Below are 22,306 nucleotides of genomic sequence, written 5' to 3' on the forward strand. Positions count from 1 at the left end.
TGGGCTCCTAGTGCATGGTTTCTGTGGGCAGAGTGTTAAACCAGGAGGCTGTGAATTCAGTTTTTGTAATTCTTTATGCTTTTAGCCTGATGATATGAAGTGTAAATACTGCACTTAAGTTCATTGTGTTAGTTCTCTCCTTCTTTGCTGTTATAGTATTAATTTGAAATAATCAGGTGTGTGCCCTTTTGAATCTCTATCCTGACCTTGTTAATCTTACTTATTAATTTTGTAAGCACATGAAAGATAACATTCTAGAAGTCAAAACTATGCAAAGAGATATAGGTAACACTTTATCTGTGATATGTATTGCAAATACCCCTTCCTCCTCTTCTCCTCCCCCCAATTTGTCAGCTGTTTTTAGTTTATCACATTTCTTGAAATGTAAATATTTTCAGATATGTAAATATATCAAATTGTGGTATTCACAAATGAATAGACAAATAACTCTGTGCAAGAAAATACAAAGTCCAGAAATAAACCAAATCACATAAGGACATTTAGTATATGATAAAGAATGCATTTCAAACCATGGGTGCAAAGATAGACTTTTTGATAAATAGTTCAGGAACAACATTCCTAGAATTGGAGACTCAAAGCCTTTCTCTGGATGAGGTTCCAGCTCTGGATGTGGCTGGTTTGATCTTCTTTCCAAACAACTCAAACTTTCTCCGTATCAGCAATAATGCTGTTTCATTTTCTTATCATTCATGTATTCACTGGAATAACACTTTTAATTTCCTTCAAGAACTTTTCCTTTGTGTTCACCGCTTGCCAACTGTTTGGCACAAGAGACCTGACTTTCAGCTGTCTCGGCTTTCAACATGCCTTCCTCACTTGACCCCTTCTAGCTTTTGATTTAAAGTGAGAGACACGCCATTCCTCTTTTTCACTTGAACAATTAGAAGCCATTATAGAGTTACTAACTGGCCTACTTTCAATATCGGTGTGTCTCAGGGAATACAAAGGCCCAAGGAGAGGGATGGGGAACAGCCAGCCGGTAGAATGGTCAGAATATATACAACATTTATGAATTACGTTCACGCTCTGATTTGGGCACAGTTCATGGCACCCCAAAACAATTACAACAGTAACAGCAAAGATCACTGATCACAGATCACCACCACACATATAATAATAATGAAAGAGTTTGAAATATCATCAGAATTACCAAAGTGTGACTCGGGGACACGAAGTAAGCGAATGCCATTGGGGAAATGGCGCTGGCAAACTTGCTCAGTGCAGGGGTGCCGCAAACCTGCAGTTTGTAAGTAACAATAAAGGCAGTAAAGCAAAGCTCAAGAAAGCAAAGTGTGCAGGTATATCTTGTGAGTACCTTCCTGGAAGACAAATTGCTGATTTGCTAGGTCATGTAAATGTTTAACTAGTTGAGGTGATGACAAACTGTTTTTTCCGAAGTTGTAAAAAGGTATGCCCCTGTCTTAGGCCATTGGGGGTGACAGGGAAAAACTGTACTCTAAGCTGTCCAACCAGGACAGCAAGGGAATTCCAGTCCGTCTCAAAGCCCTTCCGGGTTCGTCTTTCCTACCCCAAAAGTACCAAGTATGCGATGTAGAAGGGTATAAATCCCCTTCCCTGCTTGTGCTCGGGGCTCACACCTGTGGAGAACCGTCTCCTCTGAGCCCACCAGTGTTAAATAAACCTGCGATCCTCCAGCGTCTCCGAGAGCCACTTGGTTCTTCCGTCAGGATCCGTCAGGATCCAGGCCAGGTTCCTTAACACTTGGTGTCCTGACCAGCTGGGTCACCGCTGGATTGACCCGCTTGGGGCACCGCCGGAGGTCGTAAAGGAGAAGGCGCACCTGGCTGATTTCCGGCAGTTTCCCGCGCCCTGACTCATTTCCGGCAGTTTCCCGCGCCCTGGCGGGTTCCCGTCAGTCTCCTGCTCCGGCCGGCACGCTGTTCCCACGCGGACTCAAAGGAGACTTGGCAGGTGAGGACCTGGTCGCGACATCGGATTCCGGTGAGGCCTGGAGCCCCAGGACCCAGCAGGCCCACCCCTGAGGGTGGAAGGGGAGACGGACCACCTCCCAGAGACCTCTTAGAGGTCTCACAGGTAGGGCCTCCCAGGGGGCAGGTCCTTCAGGTCAGGAACACCTCGCCCATAAGGGGCGATAGGAAGGAATTTCCGGAAGGAGTTCCACAGGTCCGGGCCTCCTGGGGGGAGGAACTGTAATAACTTCGGTGTGAATGCGTGAGTGAATGTGCAGTTTGACCTGGCTTGTCGGGCGGACTGATTCTGTGGCTCCACCGGCGGGCACCCTTAGGGTCCCCAGAAGCCTACAGATCCCGAGTGGCCCTAACCTGCTTCCGTGGTGACCTCATAGGGTCTAAGGCGAGCCCCTTTGGGGTGCCAGTCTGGGGTTCATACGGACTCGCTAAGGCTAAGAGGCACCCAGGTAATCCTCTGGGATGGCAGACTGGGGGGCATCTGAGTGGTCTCTCCTTCGGAGGAGAGTGACAGTGACACAGGGAGGGAATACACAGGGTGGCCAAGGGAGCCTCCCTGCTCATCATGGTGGAGGCTCTTCAAAACAAACGGTCTTAGACTGTACGCTCAAAATTTCAAGAAGCGATTCTCAGGAGACTATGGGATCAAAGCATCTGGAAAATTAGGCACATTATGTGAATTGGAATGGGCCACCTTTGGGGTCAACTGGCCCTCCAAGAGTGCCCTAAGACCTACCCAGTGTCCAGGTCATTTACAAAATTATGGCCAGGACTCCCAGACACCCTGACCAATTTCCATATATTAATTCTTGGCTTCAGATAGCCCAAACTCTGCCCCCATGGGTCTGATTCTATGCTAATAGGAAGGACCAAAGTTGGACGTTTGTAACCCTAGTAAAAGAACCCAAAGCCTGTAAGGAAGCAAAGGCTATCAGGGAGGCCCTGCCCGGGGCCATCAGGGGCGGCAGATGAGCTCTGGACAAAGATGAACCCATCGGAAAGTGTGGGGACCACAGTCCTTTGAGCCAGAGCCTTAAAGCTGAGCTGCAGGAAGTCAGTGTTCCTGCTTCTTGTAAGTGGCATGTGTGGGGAGATACCCGATTTAGCAGCTCGGACAGCCCACAGGAAACTTGATCCAGACAAACACAAACAGGATGTAAAATAACAAGAGCTCTCATATCTACCCTTAAGAGAACGTGGCGGGGGGTGGGGGCACCTGGGTGGCTCAGTTGGTAAAGTATCTGCCTTCTGCTCCAGGTCACGATCCCACATGTCCTTCAGGATGGGAACTTTAAAGAATATTTCCAAGCAGCTGCCAAAACTCCTTTGTTTCGGGGAAATTCCCTGTCCTCTCTGGCCCGATTTGGATTGTCTATCATGCCACCCACTTGTTGGCGGGAAAACATGGCATCTGCTCCTCTGGAACTGATGATCTCCTGAGCCTGGAAACTTTTTTCTGCCCTCTGGTGGCACTTTGTCTCTTCTGCCTCCCCATCCCGGTTTTCCTGTTTCTGCACCACCTTGGGTGTGGCCTGCATTACTGGCTTCTAGACCATCCTCAGTGCCTGAAGCACCACGACTCCTCCCTTCATTGTCAGGGAGCAAGAAGAGCACCCCCAGGACCTAACACCACCCCCTCCAGATTCCCCCACGCATCTCAGGTGAAAATTGACCATGGGGAAGATCCTGGTGGAACGTAATTCAGCATTTAAACTAAGTTTGTTGGTTTAGTTCAGACAAATGTGTCTTTTTTTTTTTTTTAAGATTTTATTTATTTATTTGACAGAGAGAGAGATCAAAAGTAGGGATAGAGGCAGGCAGAGAGGCTCCGTGCCGAGCAGAAAGCCAGATGCAGGGCTCGATCCCAGGACCCTGAGATCACGACCTAAGCTGAAGACAGAGGCTGAACCCACTGAGCCACCCAGGTGCCCCCAGATGTGTCTTTTAAATTATCAGTGGTAAACGTGAAACTTTTATTCTGTCAAGGTTTACTGAAGGTCAAATAATCTCATGTTACCTCTGTTGGGTTGTTAGTAAAAAGATGACTAAAATGGTCAATTGTCTCATTAAAGTTTTCATGGGTAATTGTTAAAGTGGTAATTGTTGGGTAATTTCATGGGTAATTGTTCAACGTTAAAGTTTTGGTTGGATGACAAATGGAATTAAATTTATTGGACATCTAAGTCTTTTCCAAATGGGATAAAGTGCTAAAGCATTGATTACTGGACATAGATTTGTCCTTTTGGCTTACTGCAAAGAACTAAGGATATTTAAATCTGTTGGTAAACATGTTTTGTGCTTAACTGATTCACAGATTTGCCATTTAAGAATTCTGGTGTAACAGTTCACAATTGGTTACTCCTTAGTCTTCACTGGATATTAAGGTTTCTAAAGAGGGCAAAATCCTGCTAACTGCAACTAAACCTGATGGAAATAAGGGAATCAACCCTGTATGTGGAAAAGTAGGAGATATGTAAGAAAGATAAGGAATGGGCATGCATTTTGTTGAAGGTAAGAGAAGGTAATTTTGTCCTAAATGAGATAGTTGTTTGGAAAGAAATGGCTTGGGACAAAACCTGAATGCAAAGGAAAGTTGTAGAAAGTTTGTGATGAGATATCTTTGGAAATGAATTTTAGGTGTGGTCAGGATGGACTAAGATTGAAATGAATTTTAAAAAGACACTGGTGTAGAAAGTTGGTTTTCTCTCTTTTCAAAAAGACAAAGTATTCTCAATTGTTGGTCTGCTCTTGATAAGAAAATGCAAAGAGTTGTTTTCTCTCTGCCTGCTTAGAAAAACCAGTTTCTGTGTCTTGAGTTTATCAGGTCTTTAACATCCCTAATGCTATGTAGGCATGCACTTTAAAACTTTCTAATTTTTAACAAACTTCCCTAACATTTAAATCATTAACAAAGTCTTGTTGACTAATTAGGCTTGCTTGTTTGGTATTTAACGTTCTGTTTCTGGCTGTTGAAGTGTTATGTATCACAGAATAACTGAGTTTCCTTGTCTAATTGTATCATAGTGAACTCTCCTATCAGATCATTAACCATGTCTTTTCTGAGCTGGTCATTTATAATTATTTTAACTCTCTTATAAAGTGAGTTATACCTTCAAAGAGATTCATATAAAGGACTTTTAGGACAGATACAGGTATTCAGTATATTAAAAATCCTAAAACTGAAATGAGTAAGAACTTCCAGAACTAAGAAGCTGTATTCACACCGAACAAGAATCAATAACATGGGACTAAATGAACTAAAAAGATGATTACAGTTTTGTGATGCTTGTTTGAAAAACATTGCTGGTTCCTTAATGTTCACTCTTCCTGATTAAGGAAATGTAAGATTTCTATGACCTACAGAAACATGATGAAATAATCATTTGTAAGCAAATTAAAGCGTTCAACTTTTCTCCCTATCTGAACCCTCTGAAACTCAAAGGGTCTCAGTAATTATTCCTTCTTCCATGGCAGTCCTAGTCATTTTCATAAGTTCAGTAAGAATCTGTTCTTCTTGCAACGACATTGGAAACATGGGTTATTTTACCAAGACTTTGACTGGAATGTCATATTTGAGAAAGACATGCATAGATTCAGATATGACCAGATAGCTTTAAGGAGCTAAGGTTGACTTTGTGAAACTGGAGTCATAAAGCCCCTTGGAACTGTTGGCCTGATACCGTGCTTACAGAGTTCCCAGCAGCCTCACCAGGTGAGTAAAGAATGTCACTTCCTGGCAGGTACAGGAACCTCAGGATATTTTGGGGACTTCATGAAGAGGAATTTGCCCAAATCTTAAGAGTTATTGCAGGCATGTCTGATGGCAAGTACATGGCTTGGGACATGGCTTGGCTTCTGGCCCGGAGAGGCTACTAAAAGTTCAACCTAGAGATTCCTTATAAAGTTCCAGCAAAGCAGATTCTAAAAGATCTATATGATCACTCACTGTTCTTGCTGAGCTTATGTAAATAATTAGGCGAGGTTGGTTAGACTGGACTTGTTTCTCAAGTAAATTAGTCTTGATTTGGCTATCTCTGGAAATGAAGGTTATTTTAGAGAGAAAAATTGTTTCAATAATACCCACATTTGTGGATGTTGAATTCTAGATTTGATTGTCTCTAAATGTTTGTTGTTTACCTCAGCTAGACAACTTGAGGTAAACTTCAGAGAAATTACCAGAGTAACTCATACATAAACAATCTTCTTGCTTATTATTCTGTGGAGATAATAACAGGACCCCATGGCACGTGATTAAACAACTGGAAAATGGGACTGATTCCCCAACAATTGTGTAAGTTATCACCTTGACCAATTCTGTGTGACTGGGATAATGAAATCATTCCCTAAAAGCCAGAGCATACCCTACTCCATAGGGTTAACTATGGACTTGTGGAGATAAAGGATAATACCACTTTCTTTATGATTGGTTGAGTAATGCACTTGGGGTAACCTTATCTCCTGAGATAAGTTCTCTCCCACTTGCCAGTGATCTTTTGTAATTAGAATGTTAATACCTCAAACAAAGATCTTAATGGTATTTTTGAGTTATGTTTATCCTAGAAGCCACCTCTATTGAGATACAATTGTAAACAAAGGCTTTCTAAGCATACAACAGTGCTCCTGGTAAAAAGAGCCTCAAAGTTCCCTATGGGACGTCCCCTGACTGTAATGACTTCACATCAGGTCCAAAGTGTCTTAGAAACCAAAGGCCGTCAATGGATGATGGAGGCCAACTTATTAAATACCAGGCTATACTGATAGATATGCCTGAAATAATCCCTAAAACCTGTCAGACTTTAAATCCAGCCACCCTTGTGCCTGGACCTGAATGTCGTACTTCTATAGAGCATAAAGTTGGGGGTCATTGGTACTGTTTATTCTAGCCAACTGGATGTAAAAGATTGCTGCAGCTATAATTCACCTCAAAGACTCTATGGCAGGCCACCCCCGGTAGTAAGTAGGCTTAGAGGAGACCGCGGACAGATTGGAAACATAGAAGTGTCCCAACACCTCCAAGCCCTGGAAAAACTTGAAGGCGCATCTCCCGAGAAGCTTTAGAACGGACCCCTCAAACCATGGTGGACGGGCCCCACACTGTTGTTCTAACCACCCCTACCACCTTCAGGGTCTTAGGTGTCTTAGGCCCTCACCAGTTGGATGAATCACACAGTGGAAAGCCCAACCAGATCCTACAGACCTGCCCAGCTCCACCTTTGATGAGACCCCACCGACTGATGGACATCTGTTCACCGTGGTCCCTGGCTATTGTGGCCATGACACCAACACCCTCACCTCAGGAGTTGGACTTTACATTGCTGCCCCTTCTGACTGGACTTTCTCCCAGAAACTTGTTATTGTTATTGCTTATTGGGCAGCCTTAGGAACCTTAAGATGGATTGCTAAACTCATAGAAAACACTGTTACCGGGCAAACCACTCACTGTCCAAATACTAGGCTTGCAGGGCCATCGTAATAGATGATAATGATGCCCTCTAAACCAGGCGTTTAAAGGGACATCAAAGAGGGGAATGATAGGGAAAAACTGTACTCTAAGATGGCCGACCAAACCAGCAAACCAGTCCCTGTCTCAAAGCCCTTCCAGGTTCTTCTTTCCTACCCTGTTTCCCACACACGCCAAAAGTACCAAGTATGTGGAAGTAGAAGGGTATAAATTCCCCTCCCTGCTCATGCTCAGGACTCAGACCTTTGGAGAATGGTCTCCTCTGAACCTGCCTGTGTTAAATAAAATTCTAATCCTCCAAAATCTCCAAGTGTCGCTTGGTACTTCCATCAGGATCCAGTCTAGGTTCCAAAACAGGGCCACCGGGACAAATGATCATAGATTTGGTGGCTTATAAACAGAAATTTATTTCTCAGTTTTAGAGACTGGGAAGTCTGACATCAAGGGTCTGGCAGCGTCAGGTGTCTGATGAGAGCTTCCTGGTTCATAAGCCACTGTCTTCTCCCTGAGTCCTCGTGGGGCAGAAGGACAGGAGATCTCCCTGGGATCTCCTTTAAAGGGCACTAATCCTATTCAGTAGGGACTAACTCATAACATAATCATCTCTCCAAGGACCCACCTCCCAGTAACATCACATTGGAGATCAAGATTTCAACATGAATTTGTGGTTTGCAAACATTCAGTCCATAACATTCTGCCTCATGTAATTCAATCTGACTCCAAGGGCCTGAGAACCAGGAGTGCCAAAGGCAGAATAAGATCCATGTTTCTAGCTTGAGCCAAGAGGGAGGAGGGGCTGAATTCTTTCTCTGTCTTTGTGTTCTACTGAGATTCTCAAGGGCTTGAATGGTGCCCATCCACACTGTCAAGGGCAAAAGACCTTAGTGAATCTGTGCTAATTTCATCCAAAAACACCCTCACAGACACACCTAGAAACAATCTTTAGCCAAATATCCGGGTACCCTGTGATCCAGGCAAAGTAACACTTGAAATTAACCATCATGGTCTCTTTGGGCTGTGTATAAAGGGATACTGTTTATTCAAATCCTCTCCAACTATTGTTATTTTTGTCCATTGAATTTTTATCCTATCAAGTGGAAAGAAGTTTATTGAGGAATAGCTTGCAATTTTTGTGTCACAGTGAGGTTGAACAACATCTCTACATATGTTTGGATTTATACATTTGAATGTTCTCCTGAATTCTGGTTTACTTATTTATTTGACTGGGTTGATGTGCTTGACTTTTTCATATGTGGGAGTTCTTGATACATTTTTTTCTTTTTCTCTTCAGTTTCTTGCAATTTGGTTATTTGAATTGCAGTTAACCTTTCTCAGTGTAACTTGTGTTTTCATTCTAAGTGATAATTTGATTAAAAGAAACTTCATTTCATATGCACAAACCTGTCAAAGCTTTCTAGAACCTTGTAGCATTTCTGGGTCATATTTTACCAGTCTTTCCAACCTCTGCTGTTCCAATGCACATTCTCATGAGGTGGCCCTCACTTATCTGTGGATCCTCATCTTTCCTCCCCCTCCTTCTGTACTACTTTATATCAAGAGGGCTCCACTCCTCAGGCTGCATGTCCCAAACCACCTTCCCACCTGTCTGCAGTTTAGGTTAGTGAATAAAATGCACTGGTGGGAGATCAGAGCAGAAGAGGGACAGCGTAGCCAGGTAATTTCGACCCTTCCCTTTCTGCTTAGGGCACCATCTCCTGCAGTAGCTTCGTCATCTCCTTGGCTTCGGTTCTCAGTGAACGGGGGCCAGTGTGATTAGATGTGGGGGCTGGATCCTTCCAATTCTCCCCTCTTTCCAAAGGAATGATGGTACTATGCTTTTCTATTTTGGAAGCATTTGGGGATCTCTTCATGTGGACAGAGCACTCTGTTTTTTGTTTGTTTGTTTTAGTTTTCTTTTTTTTTAAGATTTTATTTATTTATTTGACAGACAGAGATCACAAGTAGGCAGAGAGGCAGGCAGAGAGAGAGAGAAGAGGAAGCAGGCTCCCCGCTGCCCAGAGAGCCCAATGTGGGGCTCAATCCCAGGACCCTGGGATCATGACCTGAGTTGAAGGCAGAGGCTTTAACCCACTGAGCCACCCAGGCGCCCCTAGTTTTCTTTTTAATTAACGTATAATGCATTGTTAGCCCTAGGGGTATAGGTCTGTGAATCATCAGGCTTACACACTTCACAGCACTCACCATAGCACATACCCTCCCCAATGTCCATAACACAACCACCCTCTCCATACCCCCCTCCCCCCGCAACCCTCAGTTTGTTCTGTGAGTCTCTTATGGTTTGTCTCCCTTCTGATCCCATCTTATTTCATTTTTTCCTTCCCTACCCCCCAAACACCCCACTCTGCCTCTAAAATTCTTCATGTCAGGGAGATCATATAATAATTGTCTTTCTCTGATTGATTATTTCGTTCAGTATAATACCCTCTAGTTCCATCCACGTCGTTGCAAATAGCAAGATTTCATTTCTTTTGATGGCTGCATAGTATTCCATTGTGTATATATACCACATCGTCTTATCCATTTATCTGTTGATGGACATCTAGGTTCTTTTCATAGTTTGGCTATTGTGGACATTGCTGCTATAAACGTTCAGGTGCATGTGCCCCTTGGGGTCACTACATTTGTATCTTTAGGGTAAATACCCAGTAGTGCAGTTGCTGGGTCATAGGGTAGCTCTATTTTCAACTTTTTGAGGAACATCCATGCTGTTTTCCAGAGTGGCTGCACCAGCTTGTATTCCCACCAACAGTGTAGGAGGGTTCCCCTTTGTCTGCATCCTCGCCAGCATCTGTCGTTTCCTGACTTGTCAATTTTAGCCATTCTGACTGGTATGAGGTGGGATCTCACTGTGGTTTTGATTTGTATTTCCCTGATGCTGAGTGATGTGGAGCACTTTTTCATGTGTCTGTTGGCCATGTGGATGTCTTCTTTGCAGAAATGTCTGTTCATGTCCTCTGCCCATTTCTTGATTGGATTATTTGTTCTTCGGGTGTTGAGTTTGATTAAGTTCTTTATAGATTTTGGATACTAGCCCTTTATCTGATATGTCGTTTGCAAATATCTTCTCCCATTCTGTCAGTTGTCTTTTGGTTTTGTTAACTGTTTCCTTTGCTGTGCAAAAGCTTTTGATCTTGATGAAGTCCCAATAGTTCATTTTTGCCCATGCTTCCCTTGCCTTTGGCAATGTTTCTAGGAAGAAGTTGCTGCGGCTGAGGTCGAAGAGGTTGCTGCTTGTGGTGTTCTCAAGGATTTTGATGGATTCCTTTCTCACATTGAGGTCTTTCATCCATTTTGAGTCTATTTTAGTGTATGGTGTAAGGAAACAGTCCAGTTTCATTTCTCTGCATGTGGCTGTCCAATTTTTCCAACACCATTTGTTGAAGAGACTGTCTTTTTTCCATTGGACATTCTTTCCTGCTTTGTCAAAGATTAGTTGACCATAGAGTTGAGGGTCTATTTCTGGGCTTTCTATTCTGTTCCATTGATCTTTATGTCTGTTTTTGTGCCAGTACCATACTGTCTTGATGATGACAGCTTTGTAATAGAGCTTGAAGTCTGGAATTGTGATGCCACCAACTTTGGCTTTCTTTTTCAACATTCCTCTGGCTATTCAAGGTCTTTTCTGGTTCCATATAAATTTTAGGATTATTTGTTCCATTTCTTTGGAAAAAATTGATGGTATTTTGATAGGGATTACATTAAACATATAGATTGCTTTAGGTAGCATAGGCATTTTCACAATATTTGTTCTTCTAATCCATGAGCATGGAATTTTTTCCATTTCTTTGTGTCTTCCTCAATTTCTTTTTTGAGTACTTTATAGTTTTCTGAGTACAGATTCTTTGCCTCTTTGGTTAGGTTTATTCCTAGGTATCTTATGGTTTTGGGTACAATTGTAAATGGGATTGACTCCTTAATTTCTCTTTCTTCTGTCTTGTTGTTGGTGTATAGAAATGCAACTGATTTCTGTGCACTGATTTTATATCCTGACACTTTACTGAATTCCTGTACAAGTTCTAGCAGATTTGGAGTGGAGTCTTTTGGGTTTTCCACATAAAGTATCATATCATCTGCGAAGAGTGATAGTTTGACTTCTTATTGGCTGATTTGGATGCCTTTAATTTCTCTTTGTTGTCTGATTGCTAAGGCTAGGACTTCTAGTACTATGTTGAGTAACAGTGGTGATAATGGACATCCCTGCTGTGTTCCTGACTTAGCGGAAAAGTTCTCAGCTTTTCTCCATTGGGAATGATATTCGCTGTGGGTTTTTCATAGATGGGTTTGATGATATTGAGATATGTACCCTCTATCCCTACAGTTTGAAGAGTTTTGATCAAGAAAGGATGCTATACTTTGTCATATGCTTTTTCAGCATCTATTGAGAGTATCATATGGTTCTTGTTGTTTCTTTTATTAATGTATTGTATCACATTGATTGATTTGCATATGTTGAACCAACCTTGTAGCCCTGGAATAAATCCCACTTGGTTGTGGTGAATAATCTTTTTAATGTACTGTTGGATCCTATGGGCTAGTATTTTGGTGAGAATTTTCGCATCTGTGTTCATCAAGGATATTGGTCTGTAAGTCTCTTTTTTGATGGGGTCTTTGTCTGGTTTTGGGATCAAGGTAATACTGGCCTCATAAAATGAGTTTGGAAGTTTTACTTCTATTTCTATTTTTTGAAACAGTTTCAGAAGAATAGGTGTTAATTCTTCTTTAAATATTTGGTAGAACTCCCCTGGGAAGCCATCTGGACCTGGGCTCTTGTTTGTTGGGATTTTTTATGACTGCTTCAATCTCCTTACTGGTTATGGGTCTGTTCAGGTTTTCTATCTCTTCCTGGTTCAGTTTTGGTAGTTTATATGTCTCTAGGAATGCATCCATTTCTTCCAGATTGTCAAATTTGCTGGCATATAGATGCTCATAATATTTCTTATAGTTGTTTGTATTTCTTTGGTGTTGGTTGTGATCTCTTTCATTCATGATTTTATTTATTTGGGTCCTTTCTCTTTTCTTTTTGATAAGTCTGGCCAGGGGTATATCAATCTTATTAATTCTTTCAAAGAACCAGCTCCTAGTTTTGTTGATTTGTTCTACTGTTGTTGTTTTTGTGTTTTGTTTTGTTTTGGTTTCTATTTCATTGATTTCTGCTCTGATCTTTATTATTTCTCTTCTCCTACTGGGTTTAGGCTTTTTTTTTTTTTTTTTTTTTGCTGTCCTTTCTCTAGCTCCTTTAGGTGTAGGGTTGGTTGTGTATTTGAGACCTTTCTTGTTTCTTGAGAAAGGCTTGTATCGCTATATACTTCCCTCTCAGGACTGCCTTTGCTGTGTCCCACAGCTTTTGAACCATTGTGTTTTCATTATCATTTGTTTCCATGAAATTTTTCAGTTCTTTTTTAATTTCTTGGTTGACCCATTCATTCTTTAATAGGATGGCCTTTAGCCTCCATGTATTTGGGTTCTTTCCAACTTTCCTCTTATGACTGAGTTTTAACTTAAGAGCTTTGTGGTCTGAAAATATGCAGGGAATGATCCCAATCTTTTGGTACCAGTTGAGACCTGATTTGTGACCCAGGATGTGATCTATTCTGGAGAATGTTCCATGTGCACTAGAGAAGAATGTGTATTCTGTTGCTTTGGGATGGAATGTTCTGAATATATCTGTGATGTCCATCTGGTCCAGTGTGTCATTTAAGGCCTTTATTTTCTTGTCGATCTTTTGCTTGGATGATCTGTCCATTTCAGTGAAGGGGTGTTAAAGTCCCCTACCATTATTGTATTATTGTTAATGTGTTTCTTTGATTTTGCTATTCATTGGTTTATATAGTAGGCTGCTCCCATGTTAGGGGCATAGATATTTAAAATTGTTAGATCTTCTTGTTGGACAGACCCTTTGAGTATGATATAATGTCCTTCCTCATCTCTTATTATAGTCTTTGGCCTAAAATCTAATTTACCAGATATAAGGATTGCCACCCCAGCTTTCTTTTGATGTCCATTAGCATAGTAAATTGTTTTCCACCCCCTCACTTTAAATCTGGAGGTGTCTTTGGATCTAAAAAGGGTTTCTTGTAGACAGCATATTGATGGGTTTTGTTTTTTTATCCATTCTGATACCCTATGTCTTTTGAATGGGACATTTAGCCCATTTACATTCAGAGTTATTATTGAAAGATATTAATTTAGTGCCATTGTATTCCCTGTAAGGTGACTGTTACTGTATATTGTCTCTGTTCTTTTATGGTCTACTACTTTTAGGCTATCTCTTTGCTTAGAGGACCGCTTTCAATATTTCCTATAGAGCTGGTTTGGTGTTTACAAATTCTTCTAGTTTTTGTTTGTCCTGGAAGCTTTTTATCTCTCCTTTTATTTTCAATGATAGCCTAGCTGGTTGTAGTATTCGTGGCTGCATGATTTCTCATTTAGTACTCTGAATATATCATGTCACTTCTTTCTGGCCTGCCAGGTCTCTGTGGATAAGTCTGCTGCCAATCTAATATTTGTACCATTACATTACATTACAGACTTCTTGTCCTGGGCTGCTTTCAGGATTTTGTCTTTGTTACTAAGACTTATAAGTTTTACTAATAGATGATGGGGTGTGGACCTACTTTTATTGATTTTGAGGGGGGTTCTCTGTGCCTCCTGGATTTTGATGTTTGTTCCCTTTGCCATAGTAGGGAAATTCTCTATAATAATTCATTCCAATATACCATCTCCCCCCCATCTCTTTCTTCTTCTTCTGGAATCCCAGTTATTCTAATATTGTTTTGTCTTAATGGTATCACTTATCTCTCAAATTCTCCCCTCATGGTCCAGTAGTTTGTCTCTCTTTTGCTCAGCTTCTTTATTCTCCATCATTTGGTCTTCTTATCACTACTTCTCTCTTCTGCCTCATATATCCTAGCAGTAAGAGCCTCCATTTTTTATTACCCCTCATTAACAGATTTTTAAATTTCAGCTTGGTTAGATTTTTGTTCTTTTATTTCTCCAGAAAGAGCTTTTATTTCTCCAGACAGTGTTTCTCTAATATTTTCCATGCCTTTTTTGAACCCAGCTAGCACCTTGAGAATCATCATTCTGAACTCTAGATCTGACATATTATCAATGTCCGTATTGATTAGGTCCCTAGCCTTTGGTACTGCCTCTTGTTCTTTTTTCTGTGGTGAGTTTTTCCATCTTGTCATTTTATCCAGATAAGAATATATGAACGAGAGAATAAAATACTATAAGGGTGGCCAAGACCCCAGAAAAATGTACGCTAACCAAATCATAAGAGATCCCAAATTGGGGGCAGAAGAAAGGGGGTAAAAAGTTTAAAAAAATTACATATATATATATATATATATATATATATATATATTTAAACTGGTGAATAGAACAGAGCCACCCATTTGATTTTGGTGTATTTTGGTCTCTTAGAAGAAACTACCTCTCAAAATTTTAAAGAAAGAAAAACTTAAATATATACAAAAATAAGGTAAACACAATGAAGTGATGGAATATGATTGTAAAGATGAAAAATTTTTTTTAAATTTCTAAAAAAGGAATTGATAAGTTGGTTGGAAAAAGAAAAAGAAATTGGAGAGAATTTGCTCAGGCTGGAGACTAGAAGAAAGCCCTGTGCTATATTTAGGGTATATTTTGATCTATTAGAAGAAATTGTATCCCAAAAATTTTTTAGAAGAAAAAAAACCCCATATGTATACAAAAAATAAAGTTAGATACAATGAAGGATAGAATATGATTATAATAAGATTTTTTTAGAAAGGTATTGTTAAGGTAAACTAGTTAATAAATGTTAAAAGAGGAAAGAGGCAAAGTTAAATTAGAATAAGAAAAAAATAGAATTTAAGAAATTTAATTAACTTTGCAAAACTAAAGAATCATGGGGAGAAAGCCATGAATTCCATGCTTTGCTTTTCCCTCCTCTGGAAGTCTGCTGTTCTTCTTGATCAGTGAGCTTGGTCTTGGCTGGATTTCTTGCTGATCTTCTAGGGGAGGGGCCTGTTGTGATTATCAGATGTCTTTGCCCGAGGCAGAATTGGGCCACCCTTGCCAGGGGCTGGGCTAAGTAATCTGCTTTGGTTTGCTCTCAGAGCTTTTGTTCCCTGAACACTTTCTTTCCATAGAGCTCTGGAGGACGGGATTGAAATGGCGGCCTCCCGGGAGCTCGGGGCCCACTCCTCAGTACGCTCTTGGAGAAAAGCGTTCAATCCCTCTCATCTCCCTGGTTTCTGGCTGCACTTGGGTTCACCTGATCTGTGACTGAGCATTTCCCTCTGTGGTACACACCCCATTTGGAATCTCCAAACCCAGCAGAACCCTATCGCTCTTCCAGGGGTGTCTCCCTGGATCTGCCACTTGTGGGGTCCCTGCTCAAAGAGCAGTGGCCTGACTGTGCCATGCATCACAATTTAAGGTAATCCCAAGCTGAGAACTCACTTCTCAGCTCCATCTCTGTAGCCGGCTTCCCTTCTCCAGTACTTGTGAGCTCTGCTACACTCAGACACCCCCAATCCTTCTGTGACCCTGTGGGACCTGAGACCACACTGTCCCAGTGAGGGCTTCTCCCCCACTTAGCCTCTGGAGCGATGTCCCTCAGTGGAGCAGACTTCTGAAAGTTTGGATTTTGTACTCTGTTGCTCTCCCGCTCACGGGAGCCGGCCCCTCCCCCCACAGTCTATCTTCCCATCGCTCCGGATTTGCTTCTCAGCACATCCTACCTTTCAGAAAGTGGTCAACTTTCTGCTTCTAGAATTGCTTTTCTTCTTCTCTTCGATCTCCTGTTGGGTTTGTAGGTGTTCGGAATGGTTTGAGAACTATCTAGCTGAACTCCTGCGACCTGATGTCATCTCAGTCGCTACTCCTCTGCCATCTTCAGAGCATTCATTTTTTGAATGTAAATTACATTTTAGGAAAATGCTGAGATTGGATGATGAGTAGCAAAAGGGGCAGAACTCATATGTCTGTGCTCAGACTGACGTGTGTCCAGTGCTCATTCATGCTCTGTAACACAAGGAAGTTGGGCCACGGAAGCCGCATTCCCCAACTTGCTCAGTCAGGTGGCTTCTGTTTGGGTTCAAATCATTGGATGGAAATGAGAAGTGTTTGGCTTTGGATGGAGATAAGAAAGAAGCAAGAGTGAAATCAGGCTTTGTTCTCACCACCACTTGCCCTTGGCTGTATCTCCTCAAAGCATCAAATGCCTTCAAGTCACATCTGTTACAGTTTCAAGTTCTCCCAGGTAACCTGGTCTTTAAGCCTTTTGTGCCTTTCCACGGAGATTGTCTCTGTCCCATCTATCACATCAGTTCTTCGATCATTAACGTAACCACTTTACTATACTAAATCCTCCACATCATTACCTAGGACAGCATAAACAGGTCCCTGATTGATTCATATATATGTTACTGACAGTTTTAAATTTTGGTGTTGACATTTATATCATTGATTTTTCTAGTGTATATTTTTATATAGTGTCATATTTCCATCCATGGGAACACAATATTTTCCCCTAGCTCCGTCTATTAAATAGCTTGGACCCCTCTGCACTGACACGCCTCCACTGTCCACATTCCAAATTATATGAACACACATATCTCTTCTGAGTTCACTGTCCTATTTAACCAATTTGAGGTTCAATGCCAGTGCCTGTATAGTAATATTTTAATTCCTGAAGTGTCTAATAAGTTCTGCAATCTTGTTGGCAATCTTTTTCTTACTTTTAGTAAAAGCATCCTAGATATCATAGGCCCTATACACTTACATACGATTTTACAAGGTCTTGGAAATTTTATCAAGTTCTTGAAAAAAATTGTTGGAGTTTATGTTGGAATTACATTGAATTCATAGATCAATTTGGGGAGAAATGATAGCATTGGGATATTAAGTCCCTCATCCATAAAATTATATACTTATCCATTTATTTAGATCTTTAATGTCTTTCTTGAAAATAGGCTATTTTGTCATTTTGCATTTTTAAATATTTTTAGAGGGTTTCTATTTTTAACTGTTCTTTATGGTCCTTCTTATGTCATTTAAGAACTTTGTTCTCCTCTTTCTTTAGACAGTCTCTTCTGCTTCTTAGTCTGAGCAACAATAACATAGTACTTTACACTCTTCTTCCCACCTCCCTTCCCTTTCACCACAACTAGTTTTATCAGCATATTTCCGGCTCTTGGTACATACTTTGGTGAAATCAACTAAGTTTATGTATAAACACTTGATCTTTTATTCCTAATTGTAGGGAGTTAAACAGCATCCTCTGGAAATTTGTGCCTTTCCAGAACCTCAGAATGTGACCTTACTTGGAAAATGGTTTTTACAGATGTAGTTAGTTAAATTAAGATGAGTTCATTCCGGATTATAGTGGACCCTAAATTCAGTGGCTGGTGTCTTTATAAAAGAGGGCACACAGAGACAGAGGCAGAGATTGGGATAGGTACAGGCCAGGGAGCCAGGAGGATGGCCCAGAGCCACAAGGGGCTGGGAAGAAGCCAACAAAGCATCTTTCCCTAGCCTTCAGAGACAGCCTGGCGCCTGATGTCTGGATCTCTGCCTGCTCCTCTCCAGAGATCACACCTTTCTGTGGCTTTAAGCCAACCCACTTTGTAGTGATCTGTTCCGAGGCCACAGGAAACACACCGTTCTTCTCTCAGTACACATTCATCTCAGTAATGGACACCCAGTATGTCTCCAGTTCTTTGCTACCCCCAGTTTCTACGGTGACTGTCTCCTATCAAGCCCCCTGTGGAACTGAGCTGGAATTTCACTAAGGAATATTCCTAATAGTGGCATTTCTACAACTAAAAGGCTCTACAAAAATAAGAACTCATTTAATGCCAACGCTGCAAAACCTAAGACCTAGATTTTAAGAGTAAGGTATTAACCTGTATTCCATGTAGAAATTCACATGTAACATGCAGCTCTTACAGTGACAAAGGGAAACAGAGGAAGTATATCTCACTCATAATGGCCTGTGAAAACGTCCCAGGGGAAGGTGACCCTTGAGGCAAATCTAAAATAAGAAATAAACTTGAAGTGAAGAAGGAGGAAAGTTATTTTAAGCGGGGATTGGGGGGAGCTTTTAAAAAATGTTTAATGCATTTCTTGCTGTTCAGGAACATTTCTTTGCTGTGAGTGATGAAACTATGTACAGCAATGTCTAGTCTTTGGTGGGCTGCCGTTTTTCAATTTTCGAAGTCTCGTGGAATCTGTTTTGTAGAATCTTGTAACAAATGACTCTTATAGAGATAAGTGAATGTCCCAGGAATTCCGTGCACAGAAAGAAAAAAAAAAAAAAAAAAAAAAAAAGGTCAGGACCGAACATGTGAGTCCTCTGCAATCAAGACTTTCAGGACACTTATACGTCCTCCTCGTTAGTATAGTGGTGAGTATCCCCGCCTGTCACGCGGGAGACCGGGGTTCGATTCCCCGACGGGGAGAGGTTGGGCTAGCTTTTTGCCTCTGCCCTTTTCAGGGCAACTAACTTCCCCGGGGGCGGTTCCCCAGAAACCAGGTCCTCCCGCTCCGATTCCATCGTTTGTTTTAAGGCAGATTCCCTCATGCTGGGGATCCTCGGGGACTCAAACTGCGCCCCAGAAAGTCTGCAGGATGTTGCGCGGGGAACCACGATGTGCCGGCGGTCCGAGTGCGTCTGGAGCGTCCTTCCGCGCGGCCAGCTGTCCGCTGCCGTCGCTGGCCCAGCGGAACTGCCCCCTGCCGTGACAGGGAAAGCACCGGAGAATGGGGGCGGGGCGTGCTAGGGAGCACCCAGGGCGCAGCACGCGGCGCGGCTGGCAGGGCGGGCGACCGGGGAGAGGTCCAGAGCAGGCCAAGGGGCGGGAGTGACAGGAAACCTCCGGGGGTGGGGGTGGGGAGGTCGCGCACCCGTCCGGTTACAGGTGTGTCAGTCGTGGGACTTGAACTCCTGGCAGAGACTCTCCTGCTCCATGATTTCTCCGTCCTTGCGGTCAAAGCTCTAGGCAGCACTCGTTCAAATTCGCTTTCAGGAAAGATCGATTTTTAAAAAAAGTCTCCACGAAGACATTCAGAGTTGCCTGCGGTGGAGCTGCGAAGAAAATGAAACGGCTCAAAATAATTTTAAGAACGAGTAGCGGAAACTCTAAGCACCTCCAATTAAGGGCATCTATGTTTGACGCTGGACACTGCATCGCTTCCATAGTGGGTGATGTCTTAGGGTGCTGTGCCCCCCAGTCCCCTCCCTTCACCTGTACGTTTAGGATAACAAGGTCGACCTCATGACTCTTGGGGAGATATTAATAAACGAGTCAATGGGGAACTGGTCAGCAGTCTATAGGACAATAATACTTGAAATTATCTTTTTCTTGTTGGGCAAAATTTGCTTGAATTGCTGTGGACAAATGCCATTTGCATTGCTATCAATTATCTACAAGTCAGCTTTTACCATACAAAACTCTGGAATAGTTTAGTAAATAGAAATTCAGTTAAAGGTGCACACTTTGAACCAATTTCCCAATGCCTATTAGACAATGTCCCTCACTTCATGGAAAGGACACCCAGCACTTTTCTGTGGTCCATCTGTAAGACACACGCTTTTTTCTGACACAGGTGAACCTTTACAGAAGTTGTGATATAGGTTTCAAACTGAGTAAATATGGAAGCATTAGCAGAGATAGGTGTGGTAAGCCAGTATCTCTCACACTTTAAGTGTTTCAGGATCACTTGGGTGTTTTGTCAAACGCACATTCTCCTCCAGCAGAGAGATGTTGGTTGTACAGGAACCAACCACCCTTGGGAAAACTCTCAATGTACGTCAGAATGCTGCTGTACATTAGAGTCACCTAGAAGCTTCTAAAATACCTGACGGAGGGTGGCATCCCATGCCAAGTAAATTAGGAGGTCTGGAGGTGGAACCAGCCTCCAACAGGTGTTGAAAATTCCCAGGTGATCTCAATCATGATCTCTGTCCTTGGTTATTCTGATTATGTTATTAACATATTCAAATGTTTATTGTATTTAATATAAAATCTAAACTATTTGTATAGCATATTTGACAGCCCCCCCGCCAGTGATCTAGCCTAGATCATCATTTACCTACCTACTCATCATATAACAACAAAAATAACTTCGTGGTTCTCCTCCAAATCATATAGTCATCACAGAATGCCAAAGGGCGCAGTGGGGATGGCGTGTTTTATTTCCGTTCCGCTTTGCCTTTAGACACTTTAGGTGGTACATGAGGGGTAACAGAGAGGAAAGCAAAGAAGAGAGAAGAGGGGAAAGGGAGAGGGGCTGGAGAGAGGTAGAGAAAAGGAAGGAGGGGAGAATGAGCAGAGGAAACACCTACTGAGAAGTGAGAAGTGGGTTCTGAGGGAAATGGTCTTCTCCAGCTGAGGATGCCCTCTGAAGCAGGTGCCACCTCCCTTTTTTTCTGGCTGTAGAGAACCTGTGGAATCCTAATTATAAAAGTGCAGGGAAAACTCCGAAGGGGGCAATGGACTCATATGCCCTGCCTTGTAATTTTGACCTTTAGCTCTTTCCCTGTCTTTTATTTTCCTGAATAATTAAATGAACTCCAGTCACTGAACTCATCTCTTGTCAAGTTCATAAAGGAACCTCATGTCCTGTTCTTTGTGCCCCATAAGAATAATGATGTCCCAGGGCCCCTCTGCTCTGCCCACCTACCCGCTTTCTGCAATCGCTGATGGACTCCAGTGAAAACACTTCTATACAGAACCTGCTTGTTTGAGCTCGACCTTTCTCCTTCATTTCCCATGCAATTGTGTGGTAAACCCGCTGTTCAGCAAATGTACAATGTGGAGGTTAAATGATCTGCTCAGTGAGAAAGGGCTCTGGCCCCAGAAGGAGACCCTAGGTAATTGATCCACACTTTTGGGAGATGTGGAAGCTGTAGATTCCTTCAGCTTGTCCGGGAGATCTCATTTTACCAACTGAATTAAGACTCCAGAGCAGGCCAGAATTCGATCCGGAGAACAGCAGACTTTTGATCTTTTAATATCTGTTTCTGTTGAGGAGCTATTTGACATTTCTATGGCAGGCACATCTACAGAGGCTTCTGCTGCCCTGTCTGCTGGAGGATTTCTGCGGTCTGGTTTAAGGCAGTGGGGGGGATACCCCCACAACTTTATAGGCATGGTGTTCTCCTGTGGATATATGACATAGTGGAGATGAGAGAAACAATGATGAAGCAAATGTAATCTTGCTTTGCACACACAGTACCCACCAGGTAAAAACCTCGACTTTTTTGTCCAAAACCCAGTTAAAATCTTACAAAAATCTATAGTACTGGACAGAGAACAAACACAAAGAACCTTGTTGCCAAAGAAGCTTTTACAAAATATTTAAATCCCAAACAGAGTAGCTTTTTTTTTTTTTAAGATTTTATTTTAGGTCATCTCTACACCCAAAATGGGACTCGAATTCACAACCCCCAGATCCAGAATCTAGTGCTCTACTGACAGAGCCAGCCAGGCACCCTGAGAAGGGGAGCTTTTTAATGAAAACACAAAGTGGATGGCTAACACAATCTCAGTGTGTTTGGATTTTAGTTAATCAACTATGTTTGGTAAAGTGGGTAAGACTTGTGTAACACCATCTGGTGAAAGAGCTGGGGAGCCCCCAGATATCACTGCCTTCAGTTTTTATTCTGGTAGGATCTAATCAAATTGCACCCCACCTTCCAAGGAGTCACTCCCACAATATGCGAGGGAATTTTAAAAGTGCAGAATTCATAGTAATTCGGTGATGAGTTTTTTCTTGTTATCTTTCTTCCTATCACCCACGATTCCAAATTCCCTTGCAAAGTCTAGGACTGGTTTAGTTTGTTCTTGGAAGGAATAATTAA

General features: G+C 42.1%; 1 long non-coding RNA gene and 1 other non-coding gene across 2 annotated transcripts; both read left to right on the plus strand.

Moving 5' to 3' along the window:
• The first annotated feature begins 1,851 nt into the window (after positions 1-1,851).
• On the plus strand, positions 1,852-20,717 carry LOC125102084 (uncharacterized). The gene is made up of 3 exons (XR_007128020.1): positions 1,852-1,953; positions 18,709-18,847; positions 19,493-20,717. It is a non-coding gene; the product is annotated as an uncharacterized LOC125102084 (long non-coding RNA).
• Positions 18,831-18,902, plus strand: TRNAD-GUC (transfer RNA aspartic acid (anticodon GUC)). The gene has a single exon. It is a non-coding gene; the product is annotated as a tRNA-Asp (tRNA).
• Positions 20,718-22,306: the final 1,589 nt, after the last annotated feature.

Source organism: Lutra lutra, chromosome 6 (assembly GCF_902655055.1).
Source record: "Lutra lutra chromosome 6, mLutLut1.2, whole genome shotgun sequence".
In the NCBI taxonomy this organism is placed as follows: domain Eukaryota; kingdom Metazoa; phylum Chordata; class Mammalia; order Carnivora; family Mustelidae; genus Lutra; species Lutra lutra.